The sequence below is a fragment of the Elephantulus edwardii genome, unplaced genomic scaffold, assembly GCF_000299155.1.
Source record: "Elephantulus edwardii isolate Elephantulus edwardi_28Jun2011 unplaced genomic scaffold, EleEdw1.0 scaffold00012, whole genome shotgun sequence".
Lineage (NCBI taxonomy): Eukaryota > Metazoa > Chordata > Mammalia > Macroscelidea > Macroscelididae > Elephantulus > Elephantulus edwardii.
Window position 1 is genome coordinate 7,663,681 of NW_006399762.1, and position 10,277 is coordinate 7,673,957.

General features: G+C 39.0%; 1 pseudogene; it reads left to right on the forward strand.

The window, feature by feature from the left end:
* The first annotated feature begins 4,574 nt into the window (after positions 1–4,574).
* Positions 4,575–4,952, forward strand: LOC102867085 (annotated as a pseudogene).
* Positions 4,953–10,277: the final 5,325 nt, after the last annotated feature.

Consider the following 10,277-nt stretch of genomic DNA (forward strand, 5'->3'; position numbering starts at 1 on the left):
GGCATTCAAATGTAACCCAGTGGTTTCTAAGACATTAGAGTGTCAAAGAAGCAAGCATTGGGAAAAGATTTCAAGTATTTACTGGACACTCCTTCCCGATGTCACATTTATTACCATTGTCATTATACACCCAAATATGTTGTCTCCAAATATAAAGAACATTGATGTGAATCTGTTTTGGACAGCAGCTTAAAGAGCATTATTTCCAAATATCCTTTTATTTTCTATTTTTCTTCTCTTTTTTTCCTGCTTCTTTCCTACCATGCTTCCACCCTCCCTCTCCTCTTTGTTTATATGGGGAAAAAAAGTTGAACTATTTTTAAAGGGAAAAAAATCCATCACAGACTGCCCTGGGATTCGCCTTACAGAAGCATCCAACTAAAATGCTAACTATGTTCCATATGTCTATCTCCAACCTGGATTAATAAGTAGACTTTACATTTTATGGGTATTTGTGATTTGTTCCAAATTCTTACCGATACCCTGCTTGCATGGAAAGCATCAATAGTTAACAGCTGCAAGGACCACCCAGGAATACAACACGCCACCATCATCTACTTAAAAAAGGGGGGGCACTCTTGAAAGTATAATTATAGACAAAAGAGAACGCCTATATGTTCTTGTCTTCATGATTAAAGTAAAACTGGAGTTTTTGAGGCATCATTTTAGGATCAACAACATATTCTTATGAAGAGATAACCCAAAATATGACCACCAAACTTTGTTAAAAACACAAATTACTTACCTACAGCTGTCACTTGTCTGTTCTCTCCTATCTTTGCTGTCCGGCTATATTTTCTACCCAGAAAAATACAGGTTTTGTTTTTGTTTGTTTTATAAGTTTAGTATTTGTCTTGTATGACTTGTCCTATTTTTTTTATGTGGTGATTTATTTACAAAGTTAGAATACATTGTTTTTCACAAAGGATACTTCCCATTTCCTTCATCCCAACCACCCATTGAATTGTGCAACTCTATGATTAACATCCAAAATAGTGAAGAGCAACAATGTCAGTGTGGAGACTAAGGTGCACCTGATACAGGCCATGGTCTTTGCAATTACTTGCTATGCATCTGAGAGCTAGACAATGACTAGGGATGATAGAAAGAGAGTTGATGCTTTTGAGCTTAGGTGCTGGAGAAGAGTATTGAATATACCATGGACTGCTAGGAGAACACACAAGTTCATCTAGGATTCTCCTTGGAGACAAGGATTCTGAAGCTTCATCTGACATATTTTGGACATGTTGCAAGGCAGGATAAGTTCTTGGAGAGGGACCATGATTGGGAGGGTGGAGGGACAGCGCAGGAGAGGAAGACCCTCGAAAAGATGGATTGATTCAAGCACTGGGGTAATAGGGATAGGTGTGTCAGAGACAATAAGATAGGCATGGGATACAGCAGAGTTTAGGGCTGTTGTACATAGCATCACTATGAGTCTCAGGTGACTTGACAGCACATAACAACAACCACCCAGAGCTATAAAATTAGTAGCTAGGTTAACAAATTATGTAAATTACCCTTCTCAGAATTATGTTCATTTTACTGTGTCATTCTATTTTTGGGATCTTGAGTGACATGGTAGGGTTGTTTGTTGTTGCTTTTTTTTAAACAATATAGATTTTAATGAAAGTTTATAGAAAACTTAGATTTCCATTCATTCATTGTTGCACACTTTCCTTCCTACCCACCCCTCCAGTTTGCTTTTCTTTTTGAAAAAAATAAAAATCCTTTCATTGTTGTGCAGTTTTCTCCCCACCTTCATCCCCCATACACTTTGCTATGCAGCTCTTATTCTGGATGGTTGTCATGCAACTAATACCCATATGTTCCTTTTAAACAGTTCTTTTCCTCATCGGTGTCAATGCAGTATACATCATTCATACCCTCCTTCTCAGTCTTCCCTCAACCCTGATGTCAGTCCCATTTCACAACTGTGGCCCTAGGCAATATTTGTCCTTTTGTGACTGATATATTTCACTCTACATAATGTCCTCCAGGGTCATCTTTTTTTTTTTTTTTGCTATTGTGAACAATGCAGCAATAAACATGGGTGTGCATATATCTGCTTGGGTGGCAGTTATGATTTCTTTCAGATTTATTTCCAGTAGTGGAATTGCTGAGTCAAATGGTATTTCTATTTCCAACTTTTTGAGAAAGTGCCATACTGCCTTCCATAATGTTTGCACTGACTAATATGTTTTAAATGGACAAAAGTATGTTTATGTTACTCTCCCTTTTGTAGGATACTTTGTTTGGTTTCTAAACTACGTTAAGAAAACAAAAATTCTTATCCCTCAGTATTTTATGGCTAAAGCTTCATTATCCTTCCTGCCTGGCTTTACTGCCAAGAAAACTCATGTTAGTCAGATTCTTGTTTCCCTGCAACAAGATTTTTTTAACAAAATGTTTTTAGGATTTTACCTTTATCTGTCATGTTTGGCTCCACAAACAACACTCTTGGTACCACCAGTCAGGAAATCAAAAGATAAGTAATTGCATTGGGAAAAATCTGCTATCAGTTACCTCTCCAGAGTACTGAAGAGCAACAATAATAGTCTGGAGACTACCGTGTCCCTGATTCAGGTCATGGCCTTTGCAATTACTTGCTATGCATCAGAAAGTCGAACAATGACTAAGGATGATAGAAGGAGAATTGATGCCTTTGAGCTGTGGTGTTGTAGAAGAGTATTGAATATACTGTGGGCTGCTAGGAGGACAAACAGGTCCATCAGAGAGAAGGTGAAACCAGGCTGCTCCTTGGAGGCGAGGATTTTGAAGTTTAGCCTGGAGTATTTTGGTCATGTTGCATGGTGGGACCAGTCCTTGGAGAGGGCATCATGCTTGAAAGGGTGAACGGGCAGTGCAAGAGAGGAAAACCCTGGATGAGATGGATTGACTCAGTGACTGAGGTAATGGGGGTAGGTGTGTCAGAGACAATCAAGTTGGCTCAGTATAGTGCAGAATTCAGAGCTATTGTCACTATGAGTTGGGAGTTGACCCAACAGTATATAACAACAGCTATCATGTATTAATTTTTCTCCACCACACATAAGAGTGTATGTATGTGTGGTTGCATGTGCATCTACTTTTAATACAGTCAGTTCAGGATTTGGAGTTTTCATTTTTAGAAGAAACCTGTTTTCATTTCTGGAATTCTTTCTCTTTTTCTTAATAGTGCTTTTATTGTCCATTTTTCTTTTCTGCTGTTTATTTTAATGGATCTTGCAATCTCTTGTGCTATTTTTCATGTCTTATGCCTCTTCTTCCCTCTTTCTTTTTGCCATATTAAATAATTTTCTAACACTTCCACCTTACTAATGCCTTCTTCAACCAAGTGTATGTTATTCCTCAGGACACAGATATTTCATGTTAGTAATTGTTAGCATGTTTTATATTAAAATAACTCCTTTTATCCTTATTATATATTCCTTTTTTTCTCCATGAATTTTATAAGTTTATTGGCAAGGAACATGAGAATTGAACAATGTTAACAGTTCACATATTTTTGAGCCAAATATTCCTTTCACATGAGCTAGTGTTTTCTGACAGGAAGTGCATTCACATAGATTTACCAGTTGATCTAAACCTTTATGTGTATGTGGAATAGTTTGGCCAATAACTTCTAGTTAATTCACAGCAGAGACAGCAGGAGAATTGGGGTTATCCTTGAAAGAAACATTTCTCCTTTACAAGATGAATGCAAGTTAGAAAAGGAGATGATTCTTTTGTCTTTGATGATGTTTCTAGAAGGGAAGACATATGTTCAGGGGTATCTTTACATGGATGCAGAGGATGCGTAAGACAACTCCAATCCTTGGGGAATGATTCTACATTGAGAAACGCTAAGGCAGAGAGGTTGAGGCAGAGGCAATGATGATTGCAAGAGAATCAAAAAGATAAACTGACGGGAATTTCTTGGAGAAGGAAGTCCAGAGGAAATTCCAGTAGAGTGGAGAGCTGCAAAATGTGCTTTCATTTTATCTCATGGTTCTCTTCTTAAGAGGCTCAGAGCTGATGTCTTTGCCAGAGGGTTTTTTAATTTACTTGCACTTCTCAATCTGCTCCTGGCTTCGCCTCAGGGGCTGTAGTTCCCACCACCTTTGAACAGCCTCCAGATAGCATGCTGTAGCCTCAGAGAGCTACTGGAATAGCTGAACCTAAAGTAGGTCCCTGGCCTGTGGTCCTAGCCGTGGTGCTGCTAATAACTGAAAGGCTCTCAGAGTTGGTGTACTTCATTATTATATATTCTTATCAATCATTAGTCATATTTTGTGATCATGATAATTTTATACTTTTAGAATATAAGGGATATTATTTTAAATTTATGAATCAGTATTTCTCATAAACTTGTTTCTTTGATGAGTTTTTGTTTTGTTGAGCTTGTTTATCATCTCTCTTTCATGTCACCAGGCAGAGTATTTCATGATGTATTGTGCATCAAGGCTTCTGTCTCATTAGGGCACTACTAGCAATATTACTGTGGCCTGGAAGAGATCCATTTTTGTCTCCATTCCCAAGAAAGGTTCCTCTTGGGCTTGGATCAGGCGGCAACCAGGTTCCATCGCTCAGCCATGGCCAAAATCAAGGCTCGGGACCTTCGCGGAAAGAAGAAGGAGGAGCTGTTCAAACAGCTGCACGATCTGAAGGTAGAGCTTTCCCAGCTGCGCGTCGCCAAAGTGACAGGCAGTGCGGCTTCTAAGCTCTCCAAAATCCGAGTTGTCCGAAAATCCATTGCCCATGTTCTCACTGTTATTAATCAGACTCAGAAGGAGAACCTCAGAAAATACTATAAGGACAAGAAGTACAAACCCCTGGATCTGCGGCGCAAGAGAACACGTTCCATGCGCTAATGGCTCAACAAGCATGAGGAGAACCTGAAGACCAAGAAGCAGCAGTGAAAAGAGCGCCTGTACCCACTGCGGAAATACGCAGTCAAGGCCTCAACTTAAATAAATAAAACACACACACACACACACACACACACACACACAAGAAAGGTGATGCAACTAAAAATAGAAATTATGGAATATCATTAATATCACATGCAAGTAAAAATACGGCTGAAGATCATTAGAAGATGACGAGAACAGTATGGAGAGAGCTGCCAGTAGTTCAGCTGAATTGAGACGAGGCCATAGCGCCAGAGGTATCATTGCTGATGTCACATAGTTCCTGGCTGAGCACGGAATATCAGAACAATGTCTAGTTGTGCTTTATTGACATTTGACTGTGTGAGTCATAATAATTATGGCTAAACTTGAGAACAGGAGTCCCAGAACACTTCATTGTGCTCATAGAAACCTGTTCCTAGACCAAGAGGTTGTTGTGTGAACAGAACAAGGGAATGCTGTATGGTTTAAAATTAGGAAAAGTGTGCATCAGGGTTGTATTCTTTCTCCATACGTATTCAATCTATACACTGAGCAAATTATTCAAGCAATTGTACTCTATGAAGAAGAATGTGACATTAAGTTTGGATGAAGACTCATCAATATCCTTCATTATGTAGATCACACATCTTACTTGCTGAAAGTGAAGGGGGCTTGAAATGCTTTCTGAGGAAGATCAAAGACTTCAAATCCATATGGATTGGATCACAATGTAAAAAAAACCAAAAATTCTCACCAGTGAACTGATAGGCAACATCATGATAGATGGAGAAAAAAACCAAAACTGTCAATGACTTCCTCTTACTTGGATCCACAATTGTTACACCTGGTACTGACAGTCAGGAGAGTAGAAGACATATTGCATTGGTAAAGTCTGCAGCTGGAGACCTATCCAAATTATAGGAGAGAAATGATGTAAGTTTGAAAACCAAGGTACACAGACTATGGTCTTTTCAGTCACTTGTTATACTGCTGAAGGGTGGATGGTGAGTAAGGATGACAGAATAGTTGAAGCCTTTGAACCGTGGTTATGGAGAAGAGTACTGAATATCCTCTGGGCTGCCAAAAGAACAAACAGATATCTCTTGAAGAAAGGTAAGCCAGAGTACTCCTTGGAGGCAAGAATGATAAAGCTTCATCTCACATACTTCAGACATGTTCGTTCCTAGGAGAGGCTATTTACTGGAGAGGGTCATCATGCTTGGAAAAGTAGAGAGATGGTGAAAGAAAGGAAGACCTTTAGCATGTGGATTGACATGGTTACTGAAGGAATAGCTTCAAGTTCAATTTTGGCCCACTAAGAAAACAAATAGGTCTGTCTTGGAGAGGGTTAAACCAAGTTTCTTCTTGGAGGCTAGGATTTTTTTTTAAATAGCGTTCAGTTTATTACAAATATTTAGTATTGGTTTCCCATATTTCCCTCCTTTTGTCTTTATCATAATTATGCTATCATCTAGATGAGGAGGCTGGGGTTTTGAAGCTGTGCTTCACATATTTTGGGCATGTGGCAAGGAGGGGCCAATCCTCGGAGAAAGACATCATGCTTGGAAGAGCTGAGGGACGTCACAGAAGAGGAAGACCTTGGATGAGATGGATTGATACAGTATGTGGGACAGTCGGGGTTGATGTATTGGAATTAGTGAGACCAGCTCAGGACAGAACAGGCTTCAGAGCGGCTGTACATAGTGTCACTATGAGTTGCAGGCAACTTGACAGCACCTAACAACAATAACATAAAAGAGATGATGAGAATTTCACAAGACAGGACAGGGTTCAGATCTGTTGTTCATAGAGGCACTATGAGTCACACTCAACTCAGTAGCATCTAACAACAACAACTGGCATTGATACATTGTAAAGATGTTAATGTGGAATAGTGGGCAAGGAATGGAGAATCAGAGTTTGGTCTATGTGACCGCTTTATTATATCATCACGAATATCTTGATTGGTACTGCTCAGTATGTTTCTGTTGTTTGCTTCTCCTCTCCTTGGTAGACAAATAAAATGCTCCCAAACTGAAATTATAATCATGGGCCAAGTGGGATAGTCCAAGGCTGAAAATATGCCAAAGCATGTGATTTAAAAACAAGTTCTTCGAATCTACAAATGATGGACACCAGAATACAGCTCTACTCAGAGATGTTTTTAAATATGTGCATGTAAACACACATACGTGTATTCATGTACTTGCTTATATTTATTAAACAAATCCAAACTTTAAATATAGAATATTCTGGAAAAGTAGAAGTAGCTTTTGCTTTGTTAACTTTATGTCCTTGTGTAATTTGAAATTTTATAAACATATCATATTTAAAATATTTCTAAAAATTGCCTATAAAATGTCATTCCCACTGATAAGTGTATAATTGATCTCTTCTTCTGAATAATCTAAAACTCTTTGGATTATCAGGAGCGTGTCACTTTTGTCTCAGCTTGAATTAATTTTAAATAAATTTTTCTTTGGTGTTATTCTGTTGATGTGTATTAAAAGGAGTTATTAAAATGTTCTTTGTTAAATTTGTTTTTATTCACCCTAAGGATGTTGTTAAGAAAACAAGTCATTACACTTTTAACTCAGCATTTTATTACCAGTAATATTGTACAAGTCTGTTGAGCAGTAGCCTCGTTTGTGTCTGAATGAGTTTATGACTTACAACTAATTACACTTCCCTTTTTACACTGGTTGCTAGAAACCCTGAACCAAATAGCCAGCCTACTTTTAGCAAGTAGGTAGAATACTGCAATAAGCAATTGTTAAATTGTTCTATCCTTGGCTTCATCTAGTGGGTTTTTTTTTCCTTTTTCATAACATTTTTCCATTGTTGTTGTTATGTGCCCTCGAGTTACTTGAGAATCATACTGAACCTATGTACAATAGCCCTGAAATCCGCTCTATCCTGTGCCAACATTACTTACTATCTCTGACACATCTACCCTTATTACCCCAGTCACTGAAACAATCCATCTCATCTAGGGTCTTCCTCTCCTGCACTGTCCCTCCACCCTCTCAAGCATGATGCCCCTCTCTAAGGACTGGTCCCTTCTTGCAACAGGACCAAAGTATGTCAGATGAAGCCTTGGAATCCTTGCGTCCAAGAAGCAGTCCAGTTTCATCTCTCCAGGATGAACTTGTTTGTTCTCCTAGCAGTCCATGGTATGTTCAGTACTCTTTTCCAGCACCACAGCTCAAAGGCATAAATTCTCTTTCTACCATCCCTAGTCATTGTTCAGATCTCTGACATATAGCAAGTAATTGCGAAGAATATGGCTTAAACCAGGAGCACCTTATGCTCCAAACTGACATTGTTGCTCAGTTGTTGTTGTTGTTGTTATGTGTTGTCAAGTCGCCTGCGACTCATAGCGACCCTATGTACAACAGCCCTAAACTCCGCTCTGTCCTGTGCCAATCGCACTGTCTCTGACACTCCCATCCCAATTATCCCAGTCACTGAATCAATCCACCTCATAGAGGGCCTTCCTCTCCTGTGCCGTCCCTCCACCCTCCCAAGCATGATGTCCCTCTCCAAGGACCGGTCTCTCCTCACTACATGTCCAAAGTAAGTTAGACGGAGCCTCAGAATCAGTAGGTACCATTAATTTTTATAGTGACCTTTATAATAACAGAACAAAATATTATCTCATAATACACCATCATCACAATTGTTGCTTTATTTGAACCCCTTGTTGCAGGTACTATGTCAATTCATATTATTGAATATCTTCCTCTTTTTTAATTACCCTCTGTTTTGCCAAGCATGATGTCCTTATGTTGGGGCTGATGCCTCCTGATAATGTTCCTTTATTTCAATTTGTTCACTCATTCTTTTACCTTGTATATTTTTACAAGTTGCCTGAAATCCTTTCTAAAACTAAGTAGGGTATAAATAACTAAAATAATAAATATGCAGTGTGAATAGTGCCAATAGCCAGTGACATTTCCATTTATGTCCTAAGTACCACTAGTTTTACTGCTAGTCTTGATAACCATAATGCCTACCTTCACTTCTCTTCTATAACCCTAGGGAATCCATTTATTCCTAGTATATTGCTGAGTCTATTAAGTTTGGAAGCTGGGGAGAAAAGATTAGCCATGGAAGAGGCCAGACACTCCCATCATTTCTAGGGATTTCAAAACAAGGAGATGTTTCTTCAGGAGGCTATTCAGTGAAAAGTCTTATCACAGGTTTTGAAATAGGAAACATGTTTGCTGAGTGGTTGAAATGATAAACAATTTGTTGTTAATCATGACAATGGGCTTTATTTTGGGGTTTTTTCATAAATAATGTACAGACTGTTGTTGTTGTTAGGTGCCATTGAGTCCAATTTTACTTATAATGAACAACCGACCTGAACCCTGTTGTATCCTGCGCTGTCTTTATCATCTCTGACACACTAAAGCCTGTTGCTAAAGTACTGTGTCAATTCATTTTATTGGGAGCTTTCCTATCCTTCTTTTCCTCTCCATCCTTCCAAGCACAATTTCTCTTTCCAAGAAATAACTTCACCTAGATACATGTGCAAAGTATGAAAGAAGAAGCCTCTCCATTTTTGTCTCCAAGGAGCACTCTGGCTATACTTTCCCCAAGATGTTTCTGTTTGTTGTTTTGGTTGTCCACGGAATATTCAGTGCTGTTCTCCAGTACCACAACTCAAAGGCATCAATTCTTCTGACATCCATGTTCACTGTCCAGCTCTCTGACGCATAGCAGATGATTGAGAAGATTGTGACCTGAATCAGATGCACCTTGGTCTTAGTCGTTACATGCATATTTCTTCAGATGGATCTGAAATAAGATCATCCCCCTGGCACGTAGTGTGAATCCACCAGCTGCTCCACGGGAACAAGATGGCTAATTTTCCTCCCCTGTCATTTGCAGCCTCTGAAAATCTCCTGTAGGGTCAATTATGAGTCAGTTCTGAAGCAACGGCTTATGACAGCAGCAGATTTTCCTTCTGTGGTTGTCAATAAGCTCTACTGACATGAAAAAGTCTGTTAAAAATGACATTGTTGTTAGGTGCCTTCAAGTTGGCTCTGACTCACAATGGCCCTGTGTGTTCCAGGATAAAGCCCTGCCCAATCCTGTGTCATCCTCATAATCTCAGCCCATTGGCGTAGCCACAGGGTCAATCTTTTTCAATGAATGTCTTCCTCTATTTCACTGACTCTCTACTTTTCTTAGTGTTCTTTTCTAAGGACTGATTTTCTCAAGTAACATGTTCAAAGTAGATGAGACACGTGCTTATTTCTAAGCAGTCCTCTGGCTCCGCTTCTTTCATGACAGATTCATTTGTTCAAAAATTAGGTAAATAATGAATAATGTTATATCCATGAACACAGAGTAGATTCCAAGCCAATACAGACTCTCCATCAGGTTTCTGAGGTT